The sequence below is a fragment of the Papio anubis genome, chromosome 11, assembly GCF_008728515.1.
Source record: "Papio anubis isolate 15944 chromosome 11, Panubis1.0, whole genome shotgun sequence".
Classification (NCBI taxonomy): domain Eukaryota; kingdom Metazoa; phylum Chordata; class Mammalia; order Primates; family Cercopithecidae; genus Papio; species Papio anubis.
The window spans coordinates 101,545,184-101,560,748 of NC_044986.1; the positions used below are offsets into that span (position 1 = coordinate 101,545,184).

Here is a 15,565-nt window from a genome sequence, read left to right on the forward strand (position 1 = left end):
CAGCTGGCTCCAGGCCAACTAGGGGCCTAACTGCCAGTTTTGAATGAAACTGAGTTTATCAACTTAGCTGGCAGCCCCTGTCCCCAGGAGCCAACAGAGGCTAGAAGAGCACAGCTGGAGATCCACCTGTGTGGGTCCCCTTGGGGCAGCCTCACTATCAGGGATTGGATTGTTGGCAGGGCTACAATGGCACAACCACAATGAAAAATTTAAGAGTTTTTAGTACTTACAGACCCTGGTGGGGGTACTTGGCACACCTGGAGGTTGCGTACACACATACAAGCACATGCATACACATGGAAGTTGGGGGGTGCAAACAGGGAATGAGAAGGGATCCCCTTGTTTGAGCAGGGCCTTTATTGGGTCCAGGGTGTTACCCAAACAGGTTTCCCACAGGGACCATTTCTTGGTGGGTTTCAGGCAAGCAAGCAAGAGTCCCAGGAGGCCACATTGTGACCTCACAAGCAGGGCACGCCCCCTGCTAGGTGGAAGAGGCGCCTCCAAGTTCTTATCTCTGGCCACCAGCTGGAGCCATTTGGGTGGGGAGGAGTACTTACTGGAAACCCCATCAAGGGAACTAAGCCCTGCTCCTGGTATGTGAAAGGTAAACTTATATTAAAAACTGGATGCTGAGGCCACATAAAATTAGAAGCACTCCCTGTACTCCCATTTCTCAATGCTGCCTTCAGCTTCTGCCCTGCTGCTAAGAGTTTTTTTGAGACAGAGTCTCGCTCTGTTGCCCAGGCTGGAGTACAGTGGCGCGATCTCGGCTCACTGCTAGCTCCGCCTCCCGGGTTCACGCCATTCCCATGCCTCAGCCTCCTGAGTAGGTGGGACTACAGGTACCCGCCACCATGCCCGGTTAATTTTTTTGTATTTTTAGTAGAGACGGGGTTTCATTGTGTTAGCCAAGAAGGTCTCGATCTCCTGACCTCGTGATCCGTCCACCTCGGCCTCCCAAAGTGCTGGGATTACAGGCGTGAGCACCGCGTCCGGCCTGAGGGAGGATTCTTAGGTCAGCTGCCCCTCAATCCTCAGCCATATAGAACTCAGAAGAGTGGGTCACAGAGCCCCAAGTTGGTGAAGGTGGCTGTGGAGGGTCTGCATGATGCTGTTACCCCAATCCCTTTGGGCCTTGCACTCCTGAAAGACAATCCTTTAATTTTTTTTTTTTTTTTTGAGACAAATCTTGGCCCACTGCAAACTCTGCCTCCCAGGTTCAAGCGATTCTCCTGCCTCAGCTTTCCGAGTAGCTGGGATTACAGGCGCCCACTGCCACGCCTGGCTAATTTTTGTGTTTTTAGTAGAGATGGGGTTTTGCCATGTTAACCAGCTGGTCTTGAACTCCTGACCTCGAGTGATTCATCTGCCTCAGCTTCCCAACATGCTGGGATTACAGGCGTGAGCCACCGTACCCCACCAACGCTCCTTTTCGTTAATCTGGCCTATGTTGATCCTTGGAGGGTGCGGTCTACATCCTGCCGATGGCCTGACCCCCATGCCTGCAAGAAGGCTGCAGGCTGGCAGACGTGGGGAGCTCTGGCCAGGAGAGTGGCTTCTTCTCTGTTGCAGAGCCAATCAAAGCCTCCCTGGCAGCCCTGCTCTTCAACGGGCCCTCACGGCTGTCTCCAGGAAGACCCCCTTCCCAGAACTGCTCTCAGCCCTTTCCTCCTGCTTCCCGAACAATGAATCAACATATCTGGGGACATCAGGGCTTTGACCTGGAGATAAGCACGTGTGCTTCACACTCCCAGGCCAAGAGAAGGCTGCAGGTTGGCCTCTGCAAATTAAGATGACCTGGTATGCCAGTGTGGCTGAGAAGCGACCATTGGGCAGGGCTCAGGACAATGGTACAAGTAGATGTGTACATACCGTATGTGTACATGTAGAAAAGTAATACATCAAGCTGATGAACCGCTAAATAAATCTGTTTTATGCTTCGGACTGGATAAGCCTATTTTCATAAATTCCATCAACATCCTACTGTAAACAGCCATCCCTTGGAGACCTCTCTGGCCTTGAAGTCTGTACCCCAAAGCTCTCTACCATCTGGACGTTGGACCTAGGGTAGAACATCTTGAGTCCCAGAGGGCAGGCTTGGGGCATTTGGGCAGAGTTCCAGGGTCCCTGCACTTGGAGCATGGCCAGCATAAGTGGACATGTGTCTGGATCAGGTGTCTGTCCTCACACTTGGAGCATGTCTGCTTACACTGGCCATGTTCCAAGTGCGGGGAGACCCTCTTGCAGGCATCAGGCCCTGAAGATGCCTCCTCTGCAGGATCAGTGTCACCTGAGCAGGGCCACCATAGAGCCCTCTGAAGTAGAGGCCTGGGTCCTTCTTGCTCGGATCTCAGGGCAGTTCTTTTTGCTGTCAGGTTTTAATAATCTAGGCCAGGATCTAATAATAAAAATAGTGAACGTTATTGAGCACTAAGTCACAGATGTTTTAAGCTCTTTGCACATGTGACCCGATTTATTCTCACAACAATTTCATGAGATGGACTATGATTTATATTTCTTCTAGAGAGGGGGGAAACTTAGGAACAGAGAGTTTAAGAAAGTACCCAAGGTTTCGAAGCTGGTAGGTGGTGTAACCATGTTAATATCCAGGCAGCCTGTCACTGGAGCTCTGTTCTTAACCACTATAATATATACTGCTTTGTCAGTGTACCATGTTAATAACTATGCCTAATTAATGTCGTTAATCACATTAACAGAATAAAGGGGAAAATATCAGGTGGTCACCTCAATAGATGTGGAAAAAGCATTTAATACGATTTCATATTCCTTCATAAGGTGGAAGAAAAAACTGAGCAAATTGGGAATAGAATATAATCCGATAAAAGAATATAATCTTATGAAGATTATTCTACCATAGAACCTATAGCAAACTTTATACTTAATGCTATAAAGTATAAAGATAATGGTAATACCACCATTACCTGAAATGATACCAAAACCAGAAAAAGATACAAGAAAACTACAGACCATTCCTCATGAACTTATACTCCCAAGTTTCTAACAAAATAATACAAATTAAATCAAGCAATATATTAAAAAAGAAATTATATGCCATGATCTAGTGAGGCTTATCCCAAAAATGCAAGGTGGGTTGAGAATTTAAAAAAAATCAATATTATTTACTGTATTAACAAATTAAAAAGAGAAAAACCACAAGATCATTTCAAGAGACATCCAGGCAGGGTGCTGGAGAATCAGTGCCAAGCTACTGGCTGCAAACCCCTCAAGACAGGAAGCTGGAGTAACTGCTAATACCCAGGTCCTACCTAGCAAAAAAGAGAGAGAAGAGACAAATTATCAGCATCCAGGGAATAGAGAGGGACAGTGTTGCTACATATTCTGGGTATTAAAAGGAAATAAGGGAATATTATGAGAAACTTTATGTCAATAAATTTGACAAATTAAGGGAAGTGAAAAAATTCCTTGAAAAACAATCAACTGAAGATCACTCAAGAGGCCAGGCATGGTGGCTCACGCCTATAATCCCAGCACTTTGGAGCCCAAGGTGGGTAGATCATTTGAGGTCAGGAGTTTGAGACCAGCCTGGCCAACATGGTGTCCATCTCTACTAAAATACAAAATGGCCAGAGGCGTGGTGGTGGGCACCTGTAATCCACAGCCTTGGAGGCTGGGGTTGCCCAGACCTGTGGGAGGCAGAGATTGCAGTGAGCTGAGATCGCGCCACTGTACTCCAACCTAGGAGACAGAGTGCGACTCAGTCTCAAAAATAAATAAATAAAGTAACATAAAATAGGCTGGGCATGGTGGTTCATGCCTGTAATCCCAGCACTTTGGGAGGCGCCAAGGCGGGCAGATCATGAGGTCAGGAGATTGAGACCATCCTGGCTAACATGAGTAAAACCCTGTCTCTACTAAAAAATACAAGAATTAGTCAGGTGTGATTGGTGAGCCTGTAGTCCCAGCTACTCAGGAGCTGAGGCAGAAGAATGGGCCAGCAGAACCCAGGAGAATGGAGCTTGCAGTGAACTGAGATGGTGCCACTGTACTCCAGCCTGAGCGAGAGAGCGAGACTCTGTAAAATAAATAAATAAATAAATAAATAAATAAATAAATAAATAAATAAAGATTACTCAAGAAATGGACAACTTGAATAGCCCTGGATCTACACAGAAATGGAAGCTGTAGTTTAAACCATTACTAGAAAGCTGTTCAGATATAGTTTCACTGATGAATTCTACCAAACATTTAAGAAAATAATGAAACCATTTGATCCAAATTCTTTTCAGTACAGGAAAAAGTAGGGGTATTTCCCAGTGCATTCTATAGGCCTGTACCCTGAAATGATGCAAACCCCAAAAAAATACAATAAAGAAACTACAGGGTAACCTCATAGACTTATACCCCTGATGTCAACAAAATAATAGCTGGAGACAGATCAAGCAATATGTATATAAAGAATTATGTGCCCTGTTCAAGTGAGGTTTATCCCAAAAATACAAGGTTGGTTTAACATTAAAAAATATAATTTACTGTATTAACAAGTCAAAAAAGAAAAAACAGTACTTGATTATTTTAGAATAAACAAAGAAGATTCTTTGGAAAATTCCCAACCTCCATTCCCTGTAAATATATAAGCAAACTAAGAAATATAATATCTTCAATCTGATAAAGAACATTATGAAAAAACTTACAGTCAACATCATATTTAATGATGAAACACTGCATACCTTCTCCCTTAAATCAGGAACGAGAGGTATATACATGTATATACTTTCCAATGTGTTGAGGGCTCTAATCATTGCAATGAGATAAGAGGAAAAACACCATCTGGATTGGAAAGGAAGACATAAAAAGAGCCTTTATTTGAAAACATACTTGACTATGTAGAAAATGTAACAGATCTACAAAATATTGTTAGAACTAATAAATGTAATTAGCATGGTTGCAGGATAAAAAGTTGATATACAAAGAGGTAAAAAGAGCCTTTATTTGAAAACATACTTGACTATGTAGAAAATGTAACAGATCTACAAAATATTGTTAGAACTAATAAATGTAATTAGCATGGTTGCAAGATAAAAAGTTGATATACAAACATAGATTGTATTTATTTTATTTTATTTATTTATTTTGAGATGGAGTCTTGCTCTGTCGCCAGGCTGGAGTGCAGTGGTGTGATCTCGGCTCACTGGAATCTCCGCCTCCCAGGTTCAAACGATTCTCCTGCCTCAGCCTCCCAAGTAGCTAGGATTACAGGCATGCACCACCATGCCCAGCTAATTTTTCTATTTTTAGTAGAGACAGGGTTTCATCATGTTTGCTGGCTGGTCTCGGGCTCTGCCCGCCTCGGCCTCCCAAAGTGCTGGGATTGCAGGCATGAGCCACTGTGCCCAGCCATAGATTGTATTTCTAAATACAATTAGAAATTAGCTGAACTTTTAGAAATACCATTTATAACAGCATCAGTACATATGAAATACTTAGGGATAAATCTGATGAAAACTATGAAAGTCCTATACACTAAAAACTATGAAAACATTGCTAAGAGAAATTAAAGAGCATCTAAATAAATGGAGATACACCTCTTGTTTATGAGTCAAGAGACCTAAGAGGTTAAGATGTCAACTCACCCCAAACTCATCTATAGATTCAACATAATCCCAATAAAAATTCCAGCAGACTTTATCAGATAAATTGACACATTCTAAAAATTCATATTGAGATTCAAAAGACCTAGAATTGCCAAAACAACTTTTATTACAAAGCTATAGGAAACAAGAGTGTGGCATTGATGTAAAGACAGACAAATAGAGCAATGGGACAGAAAGAAATCCAGGATAGAACCACAGATCTGTCTTCAATTGATTTGACAAAGACCAAAGGCAATTCTATGGAGAGAAGGCAGCCTTTTCAACAAACAATCCTGGAACAATTGGATATCCACATGCAAAAAGGACTTTCATTCATACCTCACACCGTATTTTAAAAAATGCAGAATTGATCATAGACCTACATGTAAAACCTAAAACTACAAATCTCACAGAAGAAAATATAGGCATAATTAATTTTGATCAGGAATTAATCATTTCTTATGACATCGAAAACACAACATATAAGAGTTGATAAACTGAACTTGATTAAAATTTAGAACTTCTGGGGGGCACACCCAAGATGGCCAAATAGGAACAGCTCCAGCCTCCAGCTCCCAGCTTGAGTGACACAGAAGATGGGTGATTTCTGCATTTTCAACTGAGGTACTGGGTTCATCTCACTGGGGCATGTCGGACAGTTGGTGGTCTGCTGATGTGCTCCCACCTCAGCCAGAGCTGGAAGCAAGTGAGGCATCACCTCACCTGGGGAAGCTATGCAAGGGGAAGTGTTCCTTCCTGCCGCGGCTGAAATTGAGATACCTGGAGAATCGGGTAACTCCTACTCTAACACTGCACTTTACCAAGCATCTTAGCAAATGCCACACCAGACTATATCCCACACCTGGCCCAGAGGGTCCCACGCCCACAGAGCCTCCCTCATTAAGCAGCACAGCAGTCTGAGATCTAACTGCAAGGGCGCAGTGAGGCTAGGGAGGTTTCTACCATTGCTGAGGGTTAAGTAGGTAAACAAAGCCGCCAGAAAGCTCCAATTGGGTGGAGCCCACCACAGTTCAAGGAGGCCTGCCTCCCTCTGTAGACTCCACCTCCAGGGACAGGGCATAGCTAAACAAAAAGTAGCAGAAACCTCTGCAGATGTAAAAGTCCCTGTCTGACAGCTTTGAAGAGAGCAGTGGTTCTCCCAGCATGGAGGCTGAGATCCGAGAACAGACAGACTGCCTGCTCAAGTGGGTCCCTGACCCCTGAGTAGCCTAACTGGGAGACATCCCCTGCTAGGTGCAGACTGACACCTCACACCTCACATGGCTGGGTACACCCCTGAGACGAAGCTTCCAGAGCAAGAATCAGACAGCAACACTCGCTGTTCAGCAATATTCTATCTTCTGCAGCCTCCACTGCTGATAACTAGGCAAACAGGGTCTGGAGTCGACCTCAAGCAAATTCCAACAGACCTGCAGCTGAGGGTCTTGACTGTTAGAAGGAAAACTAACAAACAGAAAGGACAACCACACCAAAACCCCATCAGTACATCACCATCATCAAAGACCAGAGGCAGAGAAAACCACAAAGACGGGGAAAAAGCAGTGCAGAAAAGCTGGAAATTCAAAAAATCAGAGTGCATCTCCCCTTCCAAAGGAATGCAGCTCATTGCCAACAATGGAAAAAAGCTGAATGGAGAATGACTTTGACAAGTTGAGAGAAGAAGGCTTCAGTCAATCAAACTTCTCAGAACTAAAGAAGGAACTACATAACCAGCACAAAGAAACTAAAAACCTTGAAAAAACATGTGACGAATGGCTAACTAGAATAACCAATGTAGAGAAGTCCTTAAAAGAACTGATAGAGATGAAAACCATAACACGAGAACTATGTGACAAATGCATAAGTTTGTAACCGACGGAATCAGTAACTGGAAGAAAGAGTACCAGCAATTGAAGATCAAATGAATGAAATGAAGGAAGTAGAGAAAAGAATAAAAGAAATGAACAAAACCCAAGAAATATGTGGATTATGTGAAAAGACCGCCAAATCTACATCCGATTGCGCCCGGAAAGGATGGGAAAATGGTCCGCTGGAAAACACTCTATGATAACATCAACCAGGAGAGAACTTCCTGAACCCAGTAAGGCAGGCTAACATTCAAATTTAGGAAATACAGAGAATGCTACAAAGATATTCCTCAAGAAGAGCAACCCCAAGATAATCTGTCAGATTCACTCAAAGCAAAATGAAGGAAAAAATGTTATGGGCAGTCAGAGGCAGGAAAGGCCAGCTACCCACAGCAAGGCCCATCAGACTAACAGCAGATCTCTTTCAAGAAACTCCCATAAGCCAGAAGAGTGGGGGGCCAACACTCAACATTCTTAAAGAAAAGAAATCTCTTTCTAACCCAGAATCTAAGAACCCAGCCAAACTAAGTTTCCAAGGAAGCACAAAGAAACTTTATAGATAAGCAAATGCGAAATTCCGTCATCACCAGGTCTGTCTCTACAAGAGAGATCCCTGAAGGAAGTAATTTAAAATATTGAAAGGAACAACAGCTACTGCAAACATGCCAAATGTAAAGTCCATCGATGCCGTGGAAGAAACTGCATCAACTAATGCTAAAATAACTAGCCACATCCTAGAAATGACAGAATCAAGTTCATGCCACAATATTAACCTTAAAATGCAAATTGTAATTAAAATGGTCCACCTCAAGACACAGACTGGCAAACTGATAGAGTCAAGACCTAATCAGCCCATATTGTATCTGTGAGACCACTGCATCTCACATGCAGAGATACAGGCCTCAAAATAAAGGGATGGATAAAGATCCACTGCCAAAACGAAAAAAAAAAAGAGGCCAAACCTAGTCTCTGATAAAAAGCCAGGACTTTAAAACCATCAGCACTGCAAGAGACAAAGATAATGGTAAGGGATCAATCTATCAGGAAGTATTTAATCTATTTTAAATATATATGCACCCAATACAGGAGCACCTAGATTCAAAGCCCTTAGGAATTGGCTATGAAGATTCTAGACTTGTATATAATGGGCTGGGCTGAGACTTTAACACCTCTACTGTCCATTAGATAGGATCAACGAGTATAGAAAGTCAGCAGCGATATCCATAGGAATTGAACTCCAATCCTGCACCGAGCAGACTTTAATAGACATCTACAGAACTCTCCATGCCAAATCAATAGAATATACCTTTCTTAGCACCCATAATAATTTATTCCAAATTGGCCAAGATAGTTAAAGGCGAAGCACTCAGCAAATGTAAAAGAACAGAAATTATAAATAAACTGTCTCTAGAGCACACAGTAACTGTAAAATCCAGGACTCCAGAACTGAGAAACTGAAATCAAAAACCTACTAACTACATGGAAACTGGAATAACCTGTTCTTGAATGACTACTTCACATAAACAAAATGAAGGAAATAAAGATGTTCTTTGAAACCAATGCTAAACAAACATGCCACAACATACTCAGAAATCCTGGGGACATATTTAAAGAAAAAAGGAGGTGGAAACTTATGCACTAAATGCCCAGCAAGAGAAAGCAGGAAAGATCTAAAATTGACACCCTAAGATCAAGCAAACTAAAGAACTAGAGAAAGGAGCAACACACCAAAAGCTACAGGAAATGTAAAATACCCAGATCAGAGCAGAACAAGGAGGAGACACAAAAACCCTCCAAAAAATCAATGAATCCAGGAGCTGGTTTTTTAGCATCAACAAAATCGTTGATAGATCGCTAGGAAGACGAAGAAAAAGAGAAAGAGAAGAACTAAATAGATGCAATAAAAATGATAAAGGGATATCACCACTGACCCTACAGAAATGTGCAACCTACCATCAGATAAATATCATATATAAACTCCACTACGAAAATCTAAAAACCTAGAAGAGTTCGAGCAATTTCCTGACACTTACATCCCCTTCCAAGACTGAAACCAGGAAGCTGGAACTCACACAATTCAATAGCAGGCTCTGGAAATTGAGGCACACCATTGAAATGCCTACCAACCATGCAAAAAAGTCCAGGGACCAGATGGATTCACAGCCCAATTCCACCAGAGGTACAAGGAGGAGGTGTACCATTCCTTCTGAAACTATTCCAATCATTGTGAAAAAGAGGGAATCCTCCTAATCCCATTTTATGGAGGCCACATCATTCTGATACCAAAGCCTGAATAGAGATGGTTAATAAAAAAGAGAATTTGACCACATCCCTTGATGAACATCACGATGCAAAAATCCTCAATAAAATACTGGCAAACCAATCCTGGAAGCACAAAAAAGTTTATCCACTATGATCAAGTGGCTTCATCCTCGATGGGCATATTCAACGACACAAATCAATAATAATAAACGAATCCAGTATATAAATAGGAACTAAAAGATAAAAACTACATGATTATCTCAATATGCAGAAAAGGCCTTTGACAAAAACTAACAGCCCTTCATGCCAAAACTCTCAATAAATCTAGTATTGATGGAATATATCTCACAACAGAGTTTATTTATGATAAACCTACAGCCAAAATCATACTGGAATGTAAAACTGCATACCCCTTGAAAACTGGCATAAGATAGATGCCCCTCTCACTACTCCTATCCAAATATAGTACAAAGTCTCTGGCCACGCAATCCAGGCAAGAGAAAGAAATCATGGGTATTCATGGAAAAGAAGAAGTCAAATCTGTCCCCCTTGCATACATGATTATATATTTAGGAAAACTCCATCATCTCAGCCCAAAATCTCTGCTTGGATAAGCAACTCTGTATATAAGTCTCGGATACAAATCAATGTGGAAAAATCATGCTACCTTTTACACCACTAATAAGATAGAGCCAAATCATCCAAAACGCAACAACCTATCCATAATGGCTTCCAAAGAGAATAAAAATACCTAGGAATCCAAACTCATAAGGGATGTGGTATGCTGACTCCTTCATGAGAACTACAAAACCACTCACCGCAGTGAAGAAAAGAGGGACACAAAAAACAAAATGGAATGAAGACATACCTATGCCTGGCGGATGCAGGAAGAACTAGTATTGTGAAAATGACCATACTCACCAAGGTAATTTATAAATCTTAATGCCATCCTCATTAAGCTGCCAACAGCCTTCATAGAATTGGAAAACTGCTTTGAAAGTCTATATGGAACCAAAAAGACCTACATTGCTAAGACAATCCTGTAAGCCATGAACAAAGCTGGAGTACCGATGCCACCGACTTCCAAACTATACCAAGGCTGCTATTATAACCAAAACAGCATGGCGAAATGTGTACCAAAACAGAGATATAGACCAATGGGAACAGAACAGCCTCAGAAATAATACTCACATCTATTAAGCCACTGCTCGACAAACCTGACAAAATAAGCATTTGGGAAAGGATTCTATTTACAAATGGTGTTGAAAATTACAGCTGGCAAAGTAGAGAGCTGAAACTGGATCCTTTCTCCTTTACTCCTTACACAAAATTAATCTAAGATGGATTAGAGATCCTGCAGTCGTTAGACTCTAATACTATAAAACCCTAGGGAAGGAAACCTAGGTGAAAATTACCCGCATGGGTAAGGACTTCTGCGTCTAAAATACCAAAAGCAATGCACAAAGTTTCAAAATTGGATGTAAATGTGGATCTGAATAAATCCAAAGAGCTTCTGCATTGCGCAAAAGAAACTTACCATCACAGGAATAGGCAACTTACAAATGGGAAAAACATTTTGCAATCTTAATTATATCTGACAAAGGGCTATCCAGAACTCTAGCGAAAAGAACTCAAACAACTTTATACAAGAAGAAAAACAACAACCCCATCAAAAGCAAGGATATGAACATACTCTCAAAAAGACATTCATACAGCCAACAGACATGAAAATGCCTACCACCTTACCCATCAGAGAAAATGCAAATCAAACTACAATGAGATACTCATCTCAGCACCCGTTAGAATGGCAATCATTAAAAAATCCAGGAAAACAACAGGTGCCGAGGATGTGGAGAAATAGGAAACACCTTATACCTGCAAGGTGGATTGTAAACTAGTTCAAACTACTGTGGAAAATAGTGGTGATCTCAAGGACCAGGAACTAGAAATACCATCTGGACCCAGCCATCCCATTACTGGCATATACCTCCAAAGGATTATAAGTCATGCTGCTATGCCACATACATATACTTATTGGCGCATCATCTGGCTGGGCTGAAAAGCACTGAATCAACTCCAAATGTCCATCAGCATAGACTGGATTTCAAGAAAAATGTGTGACACGATACACCATGGAATACTATGCAGCCAAAAAGGATGAGTTGGTATCCCCTTGTATTACGTGATGCAGCTGGAAACCATCATTCCCAGCAACCATCGCAAGAACAGGAAAACCAAATACCGATGTTCTCAGCTTCGCGAAAGTGGAATTCGAACAATGAGATCATTTGGATACAGAAAGGGGAACATCACACACCGGGTCCTGCTGGTAGGAGGTGGAGGGGTATAATGCATTTCTGGGAGGATATACCCGCGTGGATCATGATTGATGGGTGCAGCCATCAACATGGCACATGTATACATGTACAAACCCCGTGTATGTTATGCAGTGGCTATGTACTCCTAGAATCCTCTCTAGAAGTATTAAAAAAGATAAGGTGCCTCTTTTCCTTGTTTCTGAAGTTTTATCCTAACTACCATTCACAGATCACACTTAACTCTTAGGGAACCCATCTAAAGAAAGCAATGACTGGAAGGAGATGTCTGATTGAGTGTAGGGAAACTTATTTACAGGTAGTACCAATATTGTTTTATAAAGCAAGTGTGAATGTCAGGGCAGCCTCTTGACCTTTGTAATTTAGTCTTCTGACTAAAGAAATGAATTTAAAAGCTCTTATGGATTTCATTCCCAAACCTTTCTATCTGCAAAATTCTATGGATATATTTTCCATGGTTCTTAATATTTGCTTTTGAGGTCCTGGAATTCTTCCAAACACAGATTTAAATTCGGGCTTGTCTTGGCTCTTTTTGAGGAAAAATTGGAACAAAACCAAACAACAACAAAATGAGGAAAAAAGAAAAAAAAAACTTAAATAGCAAATAGTTCCTTAGTAGAATTTTTTTGAAGTAGAAGAATTGGTAATAGCATTGTTTAGAACATTTTAGAAGCAAATACTGGAGTGGGTTAAAATGGGTTACTCCTTTGGTTAGAATTTTAAGGAAATGACATTGGAATTAGTTATTATTTCTTTACAATGATGTACCTTTTTTCGTTTTAAAAGCTCAACTTCTAGTATTTCAAGGAATGTAATACTCAGTAGGGAGTTAATATAAAAGGAGGAAAGTGGAGCCTGATTGTGACAGCGGATTATTTCATTATCTAGATTGATTCCACTCCTGCCTTTCATGCCCTATGACCTGTTATTTTGAATCCCTAAGGATGTTGGAAAGAGTAATGTTATAAGGAACCTTCTTAAGCTTGTTTACTTTAATAAATCCGATTTTTATTAAACAGTGTAATTGTGATTGTTAGAATGGAAAAAGAATATAAGTTTACATTTGTTTATTGGTAGTGAATGAGTAAAGCCAGCTTCATCTTTCATGTTATTTTTTAAAATTATTTGGGTTCTGGGGTGCATGTGCACGGCGTGTGGGGTTGACGCATGTGTGTGCATGTGCCATGTTGGTGTGCTGCACCCATTGGTTCATCATTTGCATTGGGTATGTCTCCTAGTGCTGTCCCTCCCACCTCCCCCACCCCAGAACAGGCCATGTTATTACTGTGTGGGCATGAGAAGTTTTAGCCAAAACAGATCCCAGGATCTAATGGAAAGAGCTAATGAGATCACTTTGTATTTCCTGAAGGAGACAGTCAGGAAGCCCTTATAAACTGTACCTATGAATAATAGCTCTCTAACTTGGTCCATAATTGATTCTCTATTTGAATTAAGCTGCCTTAAGCTTGGAGTACCTTGCCAACTAAAACTGATGTACACTGATGAATTTCAGGTCAGGTGAGAAATACAAAACTTCCAGAAATTTGTTGGTGGAGGGGGAATCTTCCATTACAGAAGTGTTTCTCATTCTAGGCCCTTTTGACATTTTGGTGCAGGCAATTATTTTTTGTGTGGAGTGTGGGGACTTCTGTGTGCATTGGAAAATGTTTATCAGCATCCCTGGCCTCTATCCAGTAGATGCCAATAGTTGTGATACCCAGAATTTCTCCAGGCATTGTTAAATGTCCTGTGAATTGGGAAGGGGATTACTCCAAGTTGAGAACCACTTCATTGTAAGTTATATTTCTAAAATATATGCCATCTTGTGTTTTCAAATAAAATAATAAGGCAGATTTTTGGTCAAAAAAAAATTTAGAACTTCTATCCTCCAAAAGACAGTATTAAAAGAAAGGAGTGTTGGATGTGGTGACTCATGCCTGTAATCCCAGCACTTTGGGAGGTTGAGGCAGGAGGGTCATTTGAGGCCAGGAGTTCAAGACTAGCCTGGCCAACATGGTGAAACCCCATCTCTACTAAAAATATAAAAATTACCTGGGCGTGGTGGTGCCTGCCTGTAGTTCCAGCTACTCAGGAGGCTGAGGCACAAGAATTGCTTGAACCCAGGAAATGGAGGTTGCAGTGATTTGAGATTGTGCCACTGCACTCCAGACTGGGCAACAGAGTGAGACTGTGTCTAAATAATAATAATAAATAATAATAATAATAATAAAGGCTGGAAAACTGGGAAAAAATATTTTCAAAGCTTATATCTGATACAAATAAATGAACATATATAAAATTTAAAACAAGAATAAAATGAAAAACTCAATAAAAGAACATCAGTGATTTTAACAGACACCTTACAAAAGAAAATATACAGGTGGCAAATAAGCACCAGAGAGAGGCTCTAATCATTAGTAATTTAGGAAATACGAAAATCAAAGTGAGACTGAATCACTAATCACTGACTCTAGAATGGCTAACATTCGAAAAGACTGACCACGTCAAGTGTTGATGAGGTTGCAGAGGAATAGGAACTCCCAGACTGGTGATGGGAATGTACATGTATTTAATACAACAACTTTGGAAAGTAAGCTGGTAGCTTCTCAAGATACTAAACAGAGTTCCCTTACGATCCAGGCATGTCGTTCCTAAGTATTTGCTCAAGAGAATGAAAGCATTTGTCGATGCCAAGACTTCTCCATGAATGTTCATAGTACTTTTGTCATAGCCAAAACCCTGAAATAATCCACGTTTATCAACAGGTAAATGGATGAACAAATTATGGTATGTCTCTGCAAAGAACTACTACTTAGTCATAGAAAGAAATGAACTACTTATATAATAACATGGATGAATTTCAAAATAATTAAAGAGAAAGAAGCCAAAAAATAAATACAGGGTCTAATATTCCATTTATTTAAAATTCTGGAGCACTCAAACTCGCCCATAGTCACAAAAAGGAGATCAGTGTTTGGGAAAGGGGGGATGGGGATGGGAAACGGTGGGGAGGAGGGATTAGAAAGGAACATGAGAGAAATTTTGGGAGTGAGGAGTACGTCTGCTACCTTTATTGTCATGTTGCTTTTCTGGGTATCGAAACTTAGGAAATCATACCCTATAAATGTGTGCAGTTTATTGTGTATCATCGATTTTATTCAATGCAGTGAGCAAAGTTTAAGATGCCCCTGCAGTGATCCCACCTACTGGCAGTGGCAGCCTCGAGCAACCCTCTCTCCTTGAGAAACTTGTTTTTAATCAACACACTACCTACCTTGATGTTAAGGTGATCTCATTTCCAAGTTTTTAACTTCCCTCTTGCTAGCTCACTCTATGCCCTGCTGGCTCTGATGATGCCAGTTGCTATACTGGGGGGGCCCACAGGGAAAGGAACTGAAGATGGTCTCTGGCCAACAGCCTACAAGGAACAGAACCTCTGCCATCAACCACTTGAGCTTGGAAGCAGATCCTACCCCAGTCTAGATTC

General features: G+C 41.2%; 1 long non-coding RNA gene across 1 annotated transcript; it reads left to right on the top strand.

The window, feature by feature from the left end:
• Positions 1–321: 321 nt before the first annotated feature.
• On the top strand, positions 322–1,944 carry LOC110744205. Its single transcript, XR_002524541.2, has 2 exons — positions 322–604; positions 1,573–1,944. It is a non-coding gene; the product is annotated as an uncharacterized LOC110744205 (long non-coding RNA).
• The last annotated feature ends 13,621 nt before the right edge of the window (positions 1,945–15,565 follow it).